Genomic DNA, 19,572 nt, shown 5'->3' with positions numbered 1-19,572 from the left:
TGGGAAATCTCATCTCTGTGCCTCCTCTGCCAGCCAATTGTTGAAGAAGGGCAGGAGAGCTTCGGAGAAACCTTCTGGGGCTTTTTAATGATTCTCTTCAAGTTTTTCTTCTCACTAAAATTTCTGCTTTGCCAGGAATGAAGAGGCTGAGGCTCTGAGGACTGCTGTCAGGTTGAGAAACGGACAGTCCTGCATGTCCCCGACCTGCACAAAAGCAGCAATTAATGCAACCTTTTCACGTACCTTGGTACTTTGGTGGAGAGCCATATGCCTCCTTCAAAACCAGTCTTTTTTTTTTTTTTTCTAATTAAAAAACTTACCATTGCTTTAGTTACCACTCTGTGTTTCTAAGTTTTAGCCTTCCTGCAACCAATTCTGTGACTAGGAACTGGCCTCCGAAATGTCTTCTAGCCCCGAGGTCTTAGGACTCTTGATTCACAACAGCTCACCTTATGCTGTGCTGGCAAGTGCCCAGGTTTCACGGCAAAATGACAGATTTTATTCAACAGATTGTTAGAACGTGACCTCTAAGAAGATGGGAAGAGGGAGGCAGGCCTGAGGGCTGTTTTGGTTAACTTTGACTTAGTAGTCCTGGTTCCAACTTTGCCTGCTCCCTGCTTCCTGGTGACTGCTCAGGACGCTCATTATTTCCACAAATAGTGACCGAATGCATTCTAGGGGCCACCCACTATTCTGAGTGCTGAGAACACAGCAGCAAATACTCACAGGGATTGTACTGTAGCAACATGCTGTGGGGTGTCGTGGGATTCTGTGGGGTGCTGGATGTATGTGTTCCAGTGGGCCTTGACCCTCTGTGATCTATCTGTTGCTTGCAGCATGGTCTTTAACAGTGCAGTGATTTTCACCTACGTGATGTTTTGGTAATAATGTCTATGCTAGAGGGACACCTGGGTAGCTCAGCGATGGAGTGTCTGATTCTGAGGTCCGGGGATTGAGTCCCATATCGGGCTCCCTGGGGAGAACCTGCTTCTCCCTCTGCCTGTGTCTCTGCCTCTCTCTCTGTGTCTCTCATGAATAAATAAATAAAATCTTAAAAAAAAATAATGTCTGTGTTAGATGCTATGTTTCCCTGGGAAACAAGAATGTCCTTTCTTCCTAGCCTGACTTGGGGGAAATTCATGCCTTATCGATTAGACCCTCCAGGCACCTTACTTGTGGGTAGCAATCTCAATCTCAAGCTCAAAGGCTGGTGCTTTGTGACATTCTTAAGAAATGGTCATGCTTAAGAAATGGTCATGCTGGGGATCCCTGGGTGGCACAGCGGTTTGGCGCCTGCCTTTGGCCCAGGGCGCCATCCTGGAGACCCGGGATCGAATCCCACGTCGGGCTCCCGGTGCATGGAGCCTGCTTCTCCCTCTGCCTGTGTCTCTGCCTCTCTCTCTCTCTCTCACTGTGTGCCTATCATGAATAAATACAATAAAAAAATTAAAAAAAAAAAAGAAATGGTCATGCTAACTCAGAATTTCTACTCTGAGTCCAGCCTTCTTTCATAAACTCTCAACGATAAAGATGCGTGTCCAGATGCAGGGAGTCAGGTTCTAGAACACTAGACCTAGAACTTGCTTCACGGCTTCTGGGTGCCAGCCCCAACCTTCTACCCCCAGGATCAATCAGATTCCTAACATATGTCTAAAGCAGTATGTACATTGCTAAAACGCTGATGTTGAGTTGCTGAAACTTCGTTGTAGTGCATTATTACTTTTGGAGTGAAACCATACAGTCCCCTGGAAGGTGCAACCAGAGACCTGACATCCTTTGCTCTTACTGCCTGCTCTGGAGGTTCATTTGGTGCTGGAACATTACCAGATTTCCCTGACATACCAATACGCAAGGCTTCCTTCCCCTTAGCTTCTGATTTTTATTGCTTTCCCCAACTTACAGGCATAGCAGCCTAGTGGTAAGCAGGGTCTTGACTTACCATCACCTGGGTCCCTTTTATTACTACTGAGATGGTGCATCCTTATCCATGGCCACTGGACCACTTGTGTCCTGTGTCATGGGAAGAGCAGTTGGCCTTACACATGCAGTAATGGATCTGAATGGACCTCCTTTGCTCATGGCAAAAAATTATTTGGAGATGAGTGAGACCCTCTCATGAGGGTCAGGCACAGCGTAGAGAAAGTGTCCAGAGCTGGAAGGCCTGTGTTCTGGTGCTGCTTTCTCTATGGGCACTGGTAGAGCTGGCCAAGTGGACGGTGCCACATCTCCCATCCTGTGCCTTCTCTAAAATGGAGATAATGATTCCAGGCTGAGCAACCTCCCTGGCTGGCCAGGAGGAAATATCTGAGATAACGGGAGTAAAAGTACTTGGGAAATTTTCAAGTTCTTTACAAATGTGAGAGATTATTATTCATCTTGTAGAAACAGGAAAAATAATGTGTGGAAGAGGAAAATGCATGGAAGTATAGAAGATACCAGGCATTTTAAAGACGTGTGCAATTTTGACACCCAGTTTCACTAATACCAATGATGAGAATGTCTTCACGTTTTCGAAAATAACCATTATTATAGCTTCGAAAGAGGACATTTTCTCACAAAAGTAAGCAGGTCGGTTCTTTGAACAGTTCAGGGTCTGTCCAGGTGGTGGTGGTCATGCTAGGCCAGGGAAGTTTGGTGATCCCGTCCTGTAATGGGCATTTGAACTGCAGCAGTAGGAGATACTCCAGGGTAACGTGAGAGCTCGCACACATCTTTCCTATGTTCCAGGCTGAGGGAATGGGTAGCGGCTGAAGGAGAGGGTGCGCCCCATGTGAGCCATGCTTCCCGCCTAAAAGCCTCCTTCTGTGATCTTGCCTCAGAGTGGGTAAGCAGGGTAGAACAGCGAACTACAAACCCATGTGTCCTAGGAGCGGTGGCCCCCTGTGACATTGGCACCATCCTCCCCCACGGTCCCTGCCTGGTGCTCTGAGTCCAGAAGGGAGTGGTAGTTCCCGGACGACACTACCAGTCTCTGCCATTGCTTGTGCCTTCACTGGGCATTTCGGGACATTAGGGTCATTCCTGCCAATGGTGGCAGGTGGGCAGCTGCTAAGGAGAGCTGAGAGGCTATTATAAGCCTTTCGTTGCTGCCCTTTGGTTGAGGGTCTTGAGCCTCGGTGAGCGGCAGGAGCATCTGGGGAGCTCTGTGAAAGGCCCAGTTCCAGGCTTCACTTTTACAAATCCAGATGGACCTGGTCTGGGTTGTGGCCTGGGAACATGCATTTTTGACAGGCATCAGGATTGATTTGGGTGTCAGTGCTTTGAGCAACATTAAGCACCTCTAGTGTGTGTCCTGGTTTGACCCCAAATGCTGTGGGGTCTGCACTGAGCTGGCCTTGGGCCTTCTGCATCCTCCCTGGCAAGGCCCATCTCACATGGCCACTCTGGGCATTGAATTTAGTGTGAGGCTTTGTAGAAAGTGTCCAGCCCACAACAGGGCTCAGTAAATATTAGTGCTTATCTTCCCCTTAGAGCAACCCTGGGCAAGAAAGAAAACCGATTTATTTCAGGTTCCCTAAAATGTATGACAATTCTTGGTCCCCATCCACTCTTTCTGTGCGTATATAATATAGATGTGTCTCCATCACTCAGCTAGGTTTTATCCTGGGCATTCACCTTACCAAGCAAGCATTTTAGATTTCAGGGACAGGGAGGGAGACACAAAAGATGTGTCAAAAATAGTTGCCAGCACTGGGGACCAGAAGCTCTGTTTTTGGAGATGAGACTTCAGTGCATAAACCTAATAATGTTTGCTAAGTAAACAGAACGCTTAAGAAATCAGCTGATGGACCGAAGAAGATGAAATTGTATAATCTTTTGTACACAGAAATTTAGAGGAAGGGAAAAGCAATAGTAAGCTATGCCTACTCTTGCTTCTAGAATGAACTATGTGATCTTCTTGATACATTTTATTTTTTTTTTCCAATATGCTCTGTGCCCAACATGGGGCTTGAACTCATGACCCCAATAACAAGAGTCACATGTTCTACCCATGAGCCAGCCACATGTCCCAACACATATATTTTAAATGCAGATGGAGACCGGTGAATTTCACTGAAAATACGTGTATATGTGTGTGATTAGAGTCCTAGAGTTACAGAATCTGGAGGGATCTTACATTTAATCCAGTGAGGCCACCACCTCCCATCCTTCCATCTACCTCCTAACACATGCCCAGTATTAGAACCACAAAGGCCCAACGAGCTGAAGTCCCTAATACCCAGAAAGAGATTCAGAATTTGAAGCCACAGAAGGTAAATGAAATGACATTTAAATACTTAATTTAAATCTTTTGGGAGATCTGTGTGCTATAGACTCCTAGTTGAGGAGTCTATACTGAATAGACTGAATGCATTTGAATCTAATCATTGGAAGGTTGGCAGGAAGGAGTAGGAGGTTTATTGAATTTAGTAGCCATGCGACTCAGCGTCAAACTCAACGGTGAGCAGAATACATCTTCTTGGGAGAGTGAGTGGGAGTGGCAAGACGTCCAGCCTCTCAGATGCGCCCTGGGCAGCTCAGAAGGTCCTCAGTGGCTGTCCCTGAACCTGGCAGTAGTATGGGGGTTGCAGTAGTATGTGTGGGTTCCCATCTCCACCGAGCTCTTGGCATCCCTCCCATCCACTTTTACTCTTCCCTTTACTGTTACCATCTGAAATTCACATGGTGTCAGAAATGTGCCAGGCAGAGTCTGTGCAAAACCTAGCCTGATCATTTTGCCTAGCGAACCTAAAATTAATGTTAAAAGTGAAAAGGTGTTGATTGTTGGCAGCAGGAGTAAGAGATGACAGAAGGGGTTGGCTGTGACCACTTTGCTGTGGCACCTAGAAATGTCAGCACCGAGACTGTCGGCCCATTGTCGTGTGGATGAGGCTGTGTGGTGGCCTTGACTCATGCACGCACCTCTGAACGCTCCAAGCTTCGTGGCAAGCCCCCAGTGATTCACGGGGCATGTCCTGCTTCAGAGTTACTCACAGAGGAACCTGGCGTTGCTGTGGTCATGAAGCACAGAGTGGGCTCTGGACTGTCTTCTGGGGGCCCAGAGGTGGGGGTCAGATAAGCGGAGCCTCCCAGGGTGAATCGGAGAGTCCACCAGTTAGACCAGAGAAGAGGGTGGATGTTTCAGGCAGGGGGGATAGTATGTGTCCAGGTATGAAGGTAACGGTGTACTCCAGAGCAATGCACTGAAAACCAGAGAGCACAGGACCTAGCCAAGGAGAATTAGAAAGTTGATTTCGATTGTGAGGAGCCACATCCCCCCACCCCACCCCAAGGGACTTAGGTGATCTTGTAGGCTACAGCAAATCACCTGCAGATTTTAAGATGTATATTTTAGGAGCATGACTCAGGTGTCCATGAAGTGAAGAGAAGACAAGGGATAGATTCTAGAAACAAGAGGCTTAGGATGAGCTCTTCTGTTCTGGCTTAATGATACGATTTCTTGGGGCACCTGTGTGGCTCAGTCGGTTAGGCATTGGACTCTTGATTTCAGCTCAGGTCATGATCTCAGAGTTGTGAGATCGAGCCCCGTGTCAGGCTCCCTGCTCGGTGAGGAATCTGCTAGAGATTCTCTCTCTCTCTCTGCCCCTCCCCCTGCTCGTGTGTGTGCACATGCTTTCTCTCTCTCTCTCTCTTTCAAATAAATCTTTTTTTTTTTTTTTAATGACATGATTTCTTGTGACTCACCTTCGTGCTGTTGACACAGCCATGGCTCTCTGATCAGCTGGGAGTTGTTGAGGCTGTGATGTTAGTAATTGTCCAAAGCATGTTGTTTTCCACAGATGACTTGACTTTGTTTCTTGGCTAAGGCTAGACTTGGCGAGGCTCTAACCCCAAGGGTAAGTGGTGGGAAGAAGTGCTTGGACTTGTTTCAGCTTTAAAACTAAGAGTGTGGACAGCAAGAGAGCATTACCCTTGGGATTCTAGATACTGTTTCCTCAGTACAGGCCAGGAAAACCAAGGGTGGCCAAATAGCTGGCTCCTAACAGATGCTCTGTATTCTTCCTGCATTCATTCTGTTAGCATTACTTGGATTTGAATCTGAACTTGGAAGAGGCTTTTTAATAAATTTGGTTGTGAGAAGAAGCCAATTTCTTGAAGATCAGAAAGACACACACACACATGCTCCAGACTTTAGGACCACATCACACAGCCTCAGGGGCTTTCACTCTGCAGTCCAACCGGAAGGAGTAGGTGCTAAGTATTAGGATTTCAAGTTCCTCACTGACCCAGGCAGGCTGCTGGAGATCAAGTGCACCCAGAAAGACCCTCCTTGGGCCACCCCATCCGACCCCAGATGGAGAACTTGATGTCACATAATCATAACTTGATACCTTTTATTATCAGCAGTGCGCAGATGTGAATGCCAGCTGGTAAATGGGCTCTATGTGCAGAAGAACTTAGTTTTCATTTGCATTGTTTTCCTAGGAGAGCTTCTCATCTGGTTCCTGGTTCACATTTTCCCATCTATGCATCTCAGCCAGTTTTAAAAATTAATTTCCACATAGGAGCACCTCAGTCTCTTGGTTTCAGCTCAGGTCATGATCTCAGGGTCGTGAGATTAAGCCCCATGTCGGGCTCTGCACTCAGTGTGGACACTGCTTGGAGTCTCTCTCCCCCCTGCTCCTCCTCACTGTGCACACGCGTGCTCGGTCTCTCAATTTTATTTCCATATGATGACAGTCACTTCCATATACTGAATGTCTGTACTATGTCAGGTGCTTTATGTCTGATAACTCACTTAGTCCTGACTCAGAACTCAAAGGTTGAAATTGTAACCCTGGTAGTGGAGATCAGCTGAGGGAGGCTCAGAAAAGCTTTAGCAGCACTTTGGGTCTCTACCTCCCTGGTGGGTTTTGCTGGACTTCTCAAGAGCCTTCTTCCTCTGTCCCTTCAATCATTTCCACCTCTCCCCCTCATAAAAGGAAATTTTTTTTTCATAAAAGTCAAAACTTTTCTTTTGACCTGGCTCCTCCTCCCAGCTTCAGTTTGGTTCGCTCCTGCTCTTCCCATAACATACCTAGTGGCCCCATGGCCCAATATACAAATTTCTGGCCTCTTAGGATGAGATTCAGAGGTGACCAGCGGCTCCTGGTCACTGGGTGACACCATCACCCTCCTTGGAACACTGTCTTCTCTCAGCTTCCTGGGAGGAGGTGGGCAGGCACCTGTCTTCCCATGCTGATCAGTGCTTCCACACTTTCTGGGCCACCCCCAAAGGATGAGTACCTCCCCAGTTTCCTGGATGCCTCTGGGAACTCATCCCTCACCCTGTCCAGATAAGCCCCCACTCCCGGTGCTCCATCCGCTGGACCACTAGATCCAGTCTCCGCCCTCGTGGGCTTCCCTCCCTGCCACCTCCTTGGTCTCTCAGGTCAGCCAGTGGGAGGCACCTCTGGTTCCTCCTAGCCTTTCCCTTCTTCACAGCCCAGCAGATGGAAGTCCTACCGGATCTTCATTCCCAGAGGCATCCCAACTCTAGAGTTCCTTTCTCCAGACCCAGTGACTATCCCCGGCTCTTCCACTTCCTCCTTTTGGTCCCTGTGCTTCAGGCCGTCCTGCACTTGGACTGATGCAACCTGGACAGCATTCTTAATTACTCAAGAGCCTGCAGTGGCTCCAGGCAGTATTTCAAGTCACTTGACTTAAGTTGTCCAGTTAGTAGGTTATGAGGTCCAGATGTGGGGCACAGCCTTTGATCCCAAACCCAGCGCCCATTGCCCAGCCCTCAGTGATGGTGTGAAGGATGCACAGAAATGCCCACCTGTGGGCAAGCACTAGGACTTCATGGAGGGAGTGCACAGCCTCTCTGTTTCACCATCCCCTCCCAGCTGGGCTAGAAGATCCTCTGAGCTGACAGATGGACACCTCTAGGCTTAATCTTAGACCCAATTAGAGCTGGAAGAGACTTTCTCATTTTATAAACGAAAACGCTGAGGGGCTTACCAGGCATCCAGAGTGTCAGGGTGTAAGGTGTATTGGATAACCTGTTGTAGATACAACATCCAACCCCTGACACACAAATTCCAAATTATACTATTGCCTGGAGCTGCTGCCACTGTCCCTGCCCGTCCATCAGACCTGGGGACCAGGACTGGCAGCCAGGGCTGGTGGAGTCCAGTTTGCCTTACCGAATTTGACTCTGAAATAAGGCTGCCACCTCCCCCATTCTCCCAGGGAAAACCCGGAAGCCCCCAGGCTTGGTGTACCCCCAGCTCATTTCCCTTCCTTTGCCCATCCTTGTGCAGAAGGCCAGATATTCATGACCACAGCTGCCCTGAAAACCATCACATTTTTTTCTGTCACTCCCAAGATCTCAAGCCATCTTCCATTGCTCCAGTGATGTTGACTTCTCTTGGCTGAAAGGGTGTGCATGTTCCTTCTGCACAGTGTGATGATCATGAGACCCTTCATATAAAGCTGGGCCATCTAACAGGTCACAGCCCCAGGCACAGGTGAATTAAGGGGAGAAAAACAAGGGTGAGTTCCTTGTGTGACCTCCCTCCCCAGTGCTTCCCCTCCTCCTTTTCTAGCCAAGGCTATGAACAGGTAAGTGTGAAGTCTTTACCCCTTGGCTTCCGTGATCAGCTCCCCATGGGCTTCTCCCAGAGAAAGGAAGGGGTCTTTTCTGAAGAGCACAAGGCATTTTCATGACCTTCAAGCAAAGGAGGGTTGAGATGCAGGGGAGGAGGTAGGATGAGGGCAGGAGGCCAGAGGAGGAGGTGTGGAGAGGAGACAGAAGGCCTTGGAAGGGGGCCACTTTAAGAGTGCTGTTGCTGATGGGAAATGTGGCACTGTTGCCAGTGGGGAGGAGTTCCCCACTAGTTGACAGCAGTGATTCAGACTTGATCGCAGAGCTTTCTCAATCTCAGCATTATTGACTATATTGACATTTGGGGCTGGACCATCTTTTGTTGGGGGAGGAGCTGCCCTGAGCACTGCAGGAGGCCTGGCCTCTGTCCACTAGATGCCAGTTGTCCCCGGCTGATGTGACAACCAAAAGTGTATTCAGACATTGTCCTGTGTCCTTGGGCAGGGGCGGCAGGTACCTTCTTTTTCAGTCTGCATTGAGAATTGTTGAGCAGCTCTACTGGGAAGCTGGTGCTTTCATCTGCCTCGACTCATTGAATCCCTACAATGACTGCATGAAGAGAGTGGCATCAGCCCTGTTTTACAGATAAGGAAACAGACCTGGAAAGGTTACAAGTGAGTGGATAGCAGTAAGTGCTAGAACTAAGATCTGAATCCAGGTTGGTCTGACGTCGAAGCCTGTTATCTTAGGGAAGGTATGATTGCAAGGAAAAGAAAAGTCACTGGTGGGGTTTGTTTTGAGGATACCATGGGATATTTTGCAGGCAGCTCAAGACAGGGAATGAGGACTGGGTGTCACAGAAACAGAGTCGGCAGGTTGGGAGCCAAGTTTACACACGTGCCTCGTAGCGCTCCATGGCTGTGCTTATGCCTGCATCTTTGCTCTTGGTGGCTGGAAGGACACTCCTGGTCCCTGCTTCTCCCATTACTTCAGTACTAACCCTTTCCCCAGAGTCATTAAAATGCCCCAGTGTCTGTGTCAGGAATCCAGATTCCCAGGAGAAATAGTACAATTGGCTCAACAGGTTGGGCCTGGGAGCTGAGAGGAGATAGTGATTGGTCTCCCCGACATGCTGAGCCCTTGTCACTGCCCTTGCTGGCCCGTCACCATGACAACAGAGACTATCTTCCCAGCACCTCGAGGGCAAGGGCTTTACTGACCAGTACCTAGGCCACCGTGTCCTACAAAGTGAAGAAGTGAAGCCACGGGAAATGTGAGCAGACACATCTGTTTCTTCCACTTAGCAAATAAGTAGAGCGAAATCAGGCTCTCAGAAAATTGATCTTTACCAACACTTAATGAAGAGTTAGCTATTTAATAGCCCATGACAAATCCAGAGGCTGTTCGGGGTCTGACAACCCAGACATTAACAGCAGCAGTGGCCAATTTCCAAGAGATTACTGACATTTGGGGCCATTCAGGAAGACATCCGGGAGGAAATATTCACAGAGTTGTTTCAGGCACAGGGAAGGAGGAGGGGGAAGCATAAGTGGCAGCTTGGTAATACACACTGACGTTGGCATCTCTGAGCAGGAGTACAAGTTGTTCGAGGAGTCTTTTAATCATAGAAGAGTTAACAGAAGGAACAGCACATCTCAGAATTTCCTCGAGCTCAGAATGAATCCAGCAGGCCCCAGAGACTCAGAACCCTTTGGTGTCATCTAGGGTTAGTCGGATCCTTGCCCGTGACTGGGTAACTGTCATTGTGGCTGATTTCTAGCCAACACACGCAGGTGACTGTCCCATGCAAATGAGCCTGGCCTCTTGCTTTGCTGTTAGTACTGTCGTCAGCTCCTGGTAGGCATTCAGCCTGGTTCCTGCCCTTGTGGAGTCCCAGGCATGGAGGAATGACTAGCTGGAGAGCAAAGAGGACGTTGCAGTGTGCTGTGAGTTCCAGCAGGAATAGAAATAGCAGATGTGGGGAGCACTTTCTGGGTTATCCCTGGGGACACGGAGTATGGTGCACCATCTAGACATTCATAAAAGGGACTCCTAAGCTCCAAGAACTCACCCTAGGGATGGTGGAGAAGTAGTCCGAGCCCTTGCCTTCGCTGCTGTGTCCCTGTCATTAGGTGCTCTCAGTTCTGACTGCAAAGGCTTCTCTCCATCTCCTGTTCACTGGCCAGCAGCGTCCCCTGAGTCCACTTTATCATCTGTTACTTGCACCGTAACCAGAATTGTCTTATAGGTCACATCCCTGCTCAGAACATTCTGTAGGCTTCCTGTTCCATGTAGGATAAACCCAGACTCCTTATCATGAACCGATAGAGAGAACCCACCTTCCTCTTGGACCCGTGTCCTTCCACATGGCCACTGTCCATGGTGATGCAGCCTCCCAGCCCACTAGCTATTCCTGAGACCTTCACACTCCCAACGAAGGTTTTCACGCTTGCTCTTCCCTCCGTGTGGAGCTCTTGGCTGCCAAAACCTGCTGTCTTCTTATCTGTTAGGCCTAAACTCAAATCCACTGTCTCACCACAGACCTCTCTGGCCACCCTTCCAAATTTGCCTCTCACCCCATCCCTATGGTCCCATTTTCCTGTTGGCTTTCCTTCATAGTTTTTAGAAGTATCTTCTTCATTTATTTTGCTGGGGTAGGGGTACAATGCATTAAGAAAAAGCATCATGCTTGAGGACTACAGTGAGGTGAATTCAAGCTTAGATGACATTTGAGCTGGAATTTGAAGTGACTTGTTAGGTTGAGATGTGGATGGAAGGGATTTTAGGCAGGGGAACAGTATGAGCAAAGACACAGAGGCCAATGAGTGTATCATGCTCAGAAAACCACTTTGAGGCAGCAAGTCTATTGCCCAGACAACACAGGAAGGCGGAATGGGAGTGGGGCAGGGGACTGAGACCCCATGCCAGAGTACCTGGACTTCATCCTGTGGACAGTGAAGAGTGAGGAGCGCACAATGAGTAATGTGCTAAGACTTCCTAGATTTGCTCAGTGGGACAAATAGGGTTTGAAAGTGAAGTCGGGTTTTAAAAAATAGGCAGAAGTGGGGTGCCTGGGTGGCTTGGTTAAGTGTGTACTACCAACTGCGGTCATGATCCTGGGGTCCTGGGATCTAGCTCCACATCAGCCTCCCTGCTCAGTGGGGAGCCTGCTTCTCCCTCTCCCTCTGCCCCTCCCCCCACTCATGCTTGTTCTCTCAATCGCACTCTCGCAAATAAATAAAATCTTTTAAAAAGTAAATAAAAATAGGCAGAAACAACTGGGGGCCAAGTCCAGTGAGGAAGGGAGAGTGTGCTGAGACTAGGAGGATCAGCTTGGAGTGAGAAGCAAAGAGAGGCTTTGGGAGTAAAGAGATCTTCTTTTCTGAACCCATCTTGAACTATGAATAGCCATGTGGCATTTCTGTGTACTTGTCTTTGGGAGATCTGCAAGGCCAGGGCAAGAGCCATGGAAGCAGCAGGTTGTTCCAAGAAGACACACACATTTTCCACTGCCGGTTTTCTCCCTCCCTGGCTAGTCCCAGCCACACAGACACAAAAGCACGGTATGATGAGGGTCAGATGCTCTTTGCAATTCCACAGTGATGAGTCTTTTTTGTAACATCCAGATGTCAGTGCTATTTTGGGCAGATGTTCCGGGGAGCAGTTGGTGATGACCTCACGAGGGTGTGACTTTAAGGACCAAATGACACAGCCTCTGTGAGTAAAGCCAGACTCTGCTCTCCTCTCCCTGTGTTGTGGGAGCCATACTGCTCCTGCAGGGGGCCACCAGCATGCCTTCAAGCCTTCCTTGCCCCAGGCTGCTGAGTAAGCTCAGAACTGGTGTGTGCAGTCTGGGGCCTTTGAGAGAATCTTCCAGGGACAGGGTACCTATACTCTTCAAAGTATAGGTGAAGATCAGCCTCTTTGTGATCGATCAGCCTCTGATCCTCTCTGAGACTGTATGTCTTTATCTGTAAAAAAATAGATAATAAATAATTTTTCATAAGTAAAGAAAAAATAAAAAATGTAATAACCTACCTTGCAGAACTGGAAAAGAATTGAGAATCAGGTGAGATCCTGTGTGCTATGGGATTTCCCATCCTGAAAGGCACCATGCAGATGCTAATTATCATGGCAGCAGGCTTCTAAGGCTTCAGGCCTAGACTCTGATGAGCTGTGTAAGAATTGGTTGGCACCTCAGGGGTTCATCCCATCTAAACCCAAGCCAATCAAAGAGCCCTTTCTCAGGCATCTCCAGCAGGGCCGCACCAGCCTCTGTTGGGATTCCTCTTGTCTTAGGGAGCTCGCTCTTTTTTTTTTTTTTTTCCATTCACGAGAGACACACAGAGAAGCAGAGACATAGAAGGAGAAGTAGGTTTGCTGTGGGGAGCCTGATGCGGGACTCCATCCCAGGATCCCAGAATCACGACCTGAGCCAAAGGCAGATGCTAAACCACTGAGCCACCCAGGCATCCCGGGAGCTTGCTCTTTTCCAAGGCTCCCTATTCCAACTACAGATAGGGTTCAGAGCTACATGCACTCCGTTCTGTGGAGTCTGGCCCCCCCATAATTCCCAGGTTCTGGTTTTCAAGCACTCTAGAGCCAGGCTTTCCAGTGTCGTAGCTGCTCCCATTGTGGTTACTGAGTACTTGAAATGTGGCAAGTCCCAATGGAGATACGCTGTTGGTGACAAATATGGTCTGGATTGCAAAACACTGACTATGAAAAAAAAAATCTCACTAATGTGTGCACGTATAAAGAATATCTTATATGTATGTTAATTCATTTTATAGTTTCATCTTTTACGTATTGAAATAATTTGGATACCTTGAATTATAATAGAAAATATTCAAGTCAGTTTCACCCATTCACTTTAATAATATGACCACTCGAAGAATTTAAATTGCATATGTGGCTCACATTATACTTTATTATTATTATTGGACAGTGCTGCTCTAGAATTATGAAAAATAAACTGGGTTCAGCAACCCTTTGGGTACATTAAGATCTGTATTTTAGGCACCAAGGCTTGTCATTTTGTCTGTCCCCAAGCATCCATTAAGCACCTGCTATGTGCCAGGCACCGTGTTAGGTGCTCAGGTGGGATGTGATGGTGAACACAGCAGACTCAGTCCTTACACTCTTGAAGATACGCTCTGATGGGTGAAGTAGACCTCAGTCAAGTCTCATAAGCAGGACTGTGGTTTCAGGGAAGCAAAGCAGGGCTGTGATTCCACATATGGCCTCCTAGCATTTCATTTTCCTCCTTTTCAGTACACTTGTTATTTTACAGCGAAGCTTTGAAGACAGTACGGAAAATTCCCAGATGCCCTGTACCCACTTTCCCCTATCATTATGTCTTGTATTAGTATAGTACATTTGTCACAACTAATGAGCCAGCAATGATGCGTTCTTATTAACTCAAGTCCACACCTTTTTCAGAGGACATTAGTTTTTAGTTAATGTCCTTTTTCTGTCCCAGAATCCTGTTCAGAATACCATGTTATTGAGACTCCAGGTCTCCTTAGGCTCCTCTTGGCCCTGACAGTTTCTCACACTTTCCCTGTTTTTAATAATCCTTACAATTTGAGGATTGCTGGTGAGGTATTTTGTAGGCTTTTTGGGTATGATGTCTCTGCCATTTTTTCTCATGATAGACTGGGGGATATGATATGGGCTTTGGGGAGGAGCAGTGCAGGGCCACAGGGCCATTTTCAGACCCCATCGCCTCACGAGCACATGCCATCAACATGACTTATCACTATGGGTGCTGACTTAAGTCGCCTCCTGAGGGGGGGTGTTTGTCGGGCATCTCCACTGTGAAGTTACTCTTTCTTCCTTTTTTCCATACTGTTGTCTTAGAAAAGAAGTCACCATGTGCAGTCCTCAGTAAGGAGTGAGGCGTTACATCTACATATATTACTTAGAATTCTTTTGCATTTACCCATTCTTCCCCCATTTGTTTGCTTATTCAGTTACTGATTTATGTCAGCATAGACTCGTGAATATTTCACACTTTGGGCTAGGATGCGATACTACTTTATTTTGTGCCATTTGTTCCAACTTTGGCCATCGGGTGCTTTTCCAGTGTTTTCTGTGTCCTTTTGTCATATACCCATCAATATAGGGTTTTCATTTTCGTTATTTTGTTTGTTTGTTTTGGCACTTCCTTACATTCTGTCACTACAAACTATACAATGTTCCAGACTCATCTGGTATTAAAATAGGGATGCTTTGTGTGCCTGTCTCATGAGGTTATTCTGAAAACTAAATGAGTTACTAGAGGTACTGCTTTTCCAATCCTGATACTTTTCTTTATTGAGATGTAATTGACATAATAACATTATATTAATTTCTGATTAGATATCTGTGGATTGCAAAATGATCGTCCCAATAAGTCTAGTTAATGTCTATCATCACACAGTGTTGGAATTTTTTTTTCTTGTGATGAGAACTTTTAAGATCTACTCTCCTAGCAGTTTGCAAATACACAGTGTGGTATGATTATAGTCACTGGTGTATGTTATATCCCCAAGATTTATTTATTTACTTGAGAGAGAAAGAGAGAGAACAGGTGAGGAGGGGCAGAGGGATAGAGAGAGAAAATATCTCAAGCAAACTCCCTGCTGAGCATAGAGTCTGATGCAGAGCTCAATCCCACGACCCTGAGATCATGACCTAAGGTGAAACCAAGAGTCAGAGGCTTAACCCCTTGAGCCACCCAGGTGCCCCAGGACTTATTTATTTTGGAAGTTTGTACCTTTTGACCCCCTTAACTCCTTTCACTGCCGCCCTATACTTCTTTAATAAAAAATTTTAAATTGCTTTTTCACCATACTGAAGTTTTAGAGTCAAGCAAAAGGGATCTGATTTCTTTTTTCATTGAAACTCCTCATAAGTCAAAGCTCCTTGTTCCATACCTGTTTTCTCTCTAATGCAGAACTTTCTTTTCCTGTTAATTCTCGTGTAGTCTGCTTCATTATTGCAGCCTGTCACAATTTCCTACAGTCTTGATTCCTGTATGTTGCTTCATAGCCTCCCCCCATATGAAGGAGAAGTCTTACCTATGGCAGACAAGGCAAGGTCTAGGCCATACGTAGCGCCTCCACCCTGTGGTACCGTCAGTCTGTGGGAGTCTGCATGGGGCCCTTCTTTGACCACCATTCCGCCATCTTGAATCAGGGCCATAAGGAAAGACATTGTCAGATGAGATTCACAGTCTGTCGGCTTTCCCCTAATTGATTTAATCTGGTGACCTTATGAAAGCAGGAAATGAGATTAGTTGTTCAGTTTGTTTTCAGGAAATCCATTTCTGCTGATATTTATTGCCTTTTTTTTTTTTTTCCTTAAAGGTCCATGAACCATTGGTTAAATTCACTCTGTAATTTTACTGATGTCATTTCCAGAATCTGCTTCTTGGTCTCTACAGACTAGACACTTGCCTAGTGCTGGTTTTGTGGTATTTTCTTTGTTTCGACATATTTCCTCTGTGCAGTTTCTGAATGCTTCTGAACTTTGGTCTGCATCCAATACCTGGGGTGAGCAAGGGGCCTTGAAGTCATTGGAAAACATGTTTAGAAGCTTTCTTTTTTTTTTTTTCTTTATGTCTGTGTTCTGGTTCCCTCATAACCACTTTTGTTCATTCTTTTAGGGCTGAAGAACATTTTCCTTGATATAAAAAAAAAACATACAAAATCATTGTTCAGTGAGTTTGATTTCTTGCTGAACCATCTGCTATAAATTGGAGGCCCCATCCTTTGCTGCTGCTTCATCCTGTTTAGAAATACCTTTCAGGAGTTTTTCACTTTCCAGAACTCAGCCCCTTATGGGCTGTAATAGTGCCAAACCCATTGCTTAGAGGTTCCTGTCACCCTCTTGTGTCCATCATTAAAAACAGGTCATGCCTTCCATCATGTCATTAGCATTCTCGGTTGATCTGAGTTCCTATTTATTTTTTTTTTAAGATTTATTTATTTATTTTAGAGAAGGAGAGGGAGAGAATTTCAAGCAGACCCCCTGCTGAGCATAGAGCCTTAATGAGCTCCATCTCAGGATCCTGAGATCATGACCTGAGCTGAAACCAAGAGTTGGACACTCAACCGAATGAGCCATCCAGGTGCCCCTGAATTCTCATTTAAACTAGATACTCCCCTCCCTTTTGGCTCCTGTGTAGTGGCGGGGAGACTGTTTATTTCTGAGGGGCTCATTCTCTCCAGTGTCTGACTCACAAGTTTCCTTTCACACTGCAGCTGCTGCCCTTATATTTAGAGTGGGTCTGTCCTCATGCTGTTACCATGATGGGGATGGGTCCATCCAAACCCCCCACACACATTGGGTGACCTGGGGAGGGAAGGCAGCCCTCATCTACTGAAGGACACCTCGCTGGCAGCAGCATGACTGGGTTTCTAAGGGCACCTGGACTTCACTATCCCCAGGGTCACTACCAGCACCCAGAATTGCTGGGGGGAGAAAAAGCTCTGCTCCTTCCCCTTTTTGTGTCTCGAGTATGTGGCTTCTAATTTCCTTCATTGTTGGCACACCGTGCATTCTTTTGTTGTGAATAGACAAATGCCATGCCGTTTCTGGTAGGCAGCAGTTGCCCTTCTGGTTTGTCAGAGTGGCCAGCCAGCTGCTCCTCTGTACCTGCAGCTCCCCCGTGCTTGGCTGCCTGTCCTCAGGTGCAGGTAGGAAGCCTGGAGCTGAGGCAGGGCTGCAGAGGGCAGAGTGGAGCCCATGCTCCTTTCCCCACTATCACCTGGGCAATGTGTCATCTCACTGAGCACAGGCATCCCAGGAAAAGCCAGCTCTGAGAGAAGGTTATTATAGTTGTGCTCTTTCTGCCTTTGAACTGCTTGCTTCTTCCTGAAAATAATATTTGGGGCTAAGAATGCTGGCAGGTGCCAGACATCCATGCAGTGCTTGGAGAAGAAAAAGTGCAGTGGATTTTCAATCAGAACATTGAGGTGGGCTCAGGGACCAGTGTGCTTGAGTTCCTGGAGGCAAAACACTCTCGCATACATCCATGTAAGTCCGGTCAACCCCTGAGGACCCTCAGTCCCAGAGACACGGAGAGCCCAGCCCAGCCTAGACCAGATGTTGTTCTTCAGTCTTATGGTCTCTTTGGTCTTCAAAGAGTGGTGAAGAAGGCAGATGTGTAGCATTCAGACATTGATGAAAACATTTGCTGCTTCTTGGCACAGGTCTCCCGTAGGACGTCCTAGGCCATCGTAGGAAGCACTAATGGCCAGAGGCAGCCTGGATACTCAGAGTTGTCCCTTCCCATCCCTTAGTAGACAAATGAGGATGCTAGGTTGCAGAAGGGAGAGGTGGAGGCTCATTGCTCTAGGTGACAGCAAAAGAATAACAGAACTTGAACTTAAACCCAGCTCCAATAATGATTAGTGACCATGTGTAACATTAAACGAAGGCCTACTCTGTGCCAGACAGGGTTCAAGGCTCATAGCATTTGTAATCTCCCATTTTTATTGTAACTCTAGAAGATGTGTCATCTTATCCTCAGATTTGTAGATGAGAAGACTAAGACCCAGAGAAGGTATGGGACTTGTCCATAGGCACACAGCTAGGGAGGGGGTCAGGCTGGACCTGGACTTGAGCCTCATCACCACTGTTATGTCCTTGAGATTTGATTGTGCTGGATTCCTGTCTGAGCAGGTGCATGGGGAGGTGGGGATATTATTCCACACACTGGGAAATGGGTATCGAGTCCCAAGGGTCTAAGGCCAGTGTCCTCTCTACTATATAGAATTAAGAGCTCTGTGAGGTCTAACCTGCCCATAGAGTTACATGCAGGAGTCATTTCTTGAATTTTTTCCCCTTTTTACTCTATGAGTTAAAATCAGCCAGGGTACTGAGATCGTTGCTTCAACCCACATCATTAATCCATTCCCTCTAAGCAGGCCGGCCTTCAGATGACCTTGGAGGCTGGATGCTGATGCCCTTCAGAGTGTGGCTGAACCCCACGGGGTGGCCTCATCTGACAGTGAAGAAGAGAGCAAGCAAATTGGCCCATTGTTCCATCCACTTAGGGATCATGCTCTTTGGAAGCCCACGTCACCACAGTCCCCATTGGAAACACTTGCCTGCTGAGATCTTCAGTTGTTTTCATGCCCTGGGGCTGCCCCCACAAAGTACCACAGATATGGTGGCTTCAAACAACAGAAATTTATTCTCTCACAGCTCCAGAGACTAGAAGTCTGAGATCTAGGTGTCAGTTAGGTCAATTCCTTCTGGAGGCTCAGAGGGAGAATCTGTTCATACCCCTCTTCTGGCTTCTGGAGGTCAATGGCAGACCTCCAGAGGTTATTTGGCTTGTAGATGCATCACGCTATTCTCTCCCCCTGTCTTTGCATGGATTTCCCCTCTGGGTCTGGTCTCCCTCTCCTTACCTCTTATAAAGATATCAGTCATTGGATTTGGGGCCCACTCAAGTAATCTAGGACCATCTCATCCTGAGATCCTTAACTTCTCGAGAAATTACCCTGCAGATGGAATTAAGGTCACATTTGCCTTGCCAGTACTGGGGTTAGGGTTTGAACAAACCTATTTGGGGGATACTGTTCAATGCACTGTATCAGTGTTCGCTCACAGTTTATGAACAGTTCGGAAAGTTGTAAAGGGTCTTAGGGTGGGTAAGAAGGGGGTGGTGAGCCCTTTCTGCCCCAGCCTCCAGATCAAATAGACCGAATCCCTCTTTAGGGGAGGAGTCTCATTGGAAAAGAAAGGCTGAAGCCAAAGGCCCTGGAACAGGTTTCTAAAAAGGACTGTGTTATCTGTCTGTTCCCAGGAAGCAGATGTGTGCCACACAGCTGGGCTGGTTCTTCCCTCTGCCCTGAGGCAGGGGGCCAGATTCACTGACTCCCAAAGCCTTTCCTCCACCTTGACACGCGTCAACCTCTCGGCAGCATGTGTACTTCCTTGGAGACGTCCCACCACCTTGTCTATGTTCAGCACGTCGTTCCAGGTCTTGGCAGGACACATGCCTGGCCTGAGGGGAGAGCTTGTCACTTCCCTCCTTAGGCAGC

At 47.3% G+C, this 19,572-nt stretch overlaps 1 protein-coding gene across 2 annotated transcripts in view; it reads left to right on the top strand.

Moving 5' to 3' along the window:
* Window positions 1-19,572, top strand: part of SLCO3A1 (solute carrier organic anion transporter family member 3A1) — a 310,139-nt gene that overhangs the window by 179,561 nt on the left and 111,006 nt on the right. The window lies entirely within an intron of this gene.

The sequence above is a fragment of the Canis aureus genome, chromosome 2 (assembly GCF_053574225.1).
Source record: "Canis aureus isolate CA01 chromosome 2, VMU_Caureus_v.1.0, whole genome shotgun sequence".
NCBI lineage: Eukaryota > Metazoa > Chordata > Mammalia > Carnivora > Canidae > Canis > Canis aureus.
This window is presented reverse-complemented; position numbering and strand designations above follow the sequence as displayed.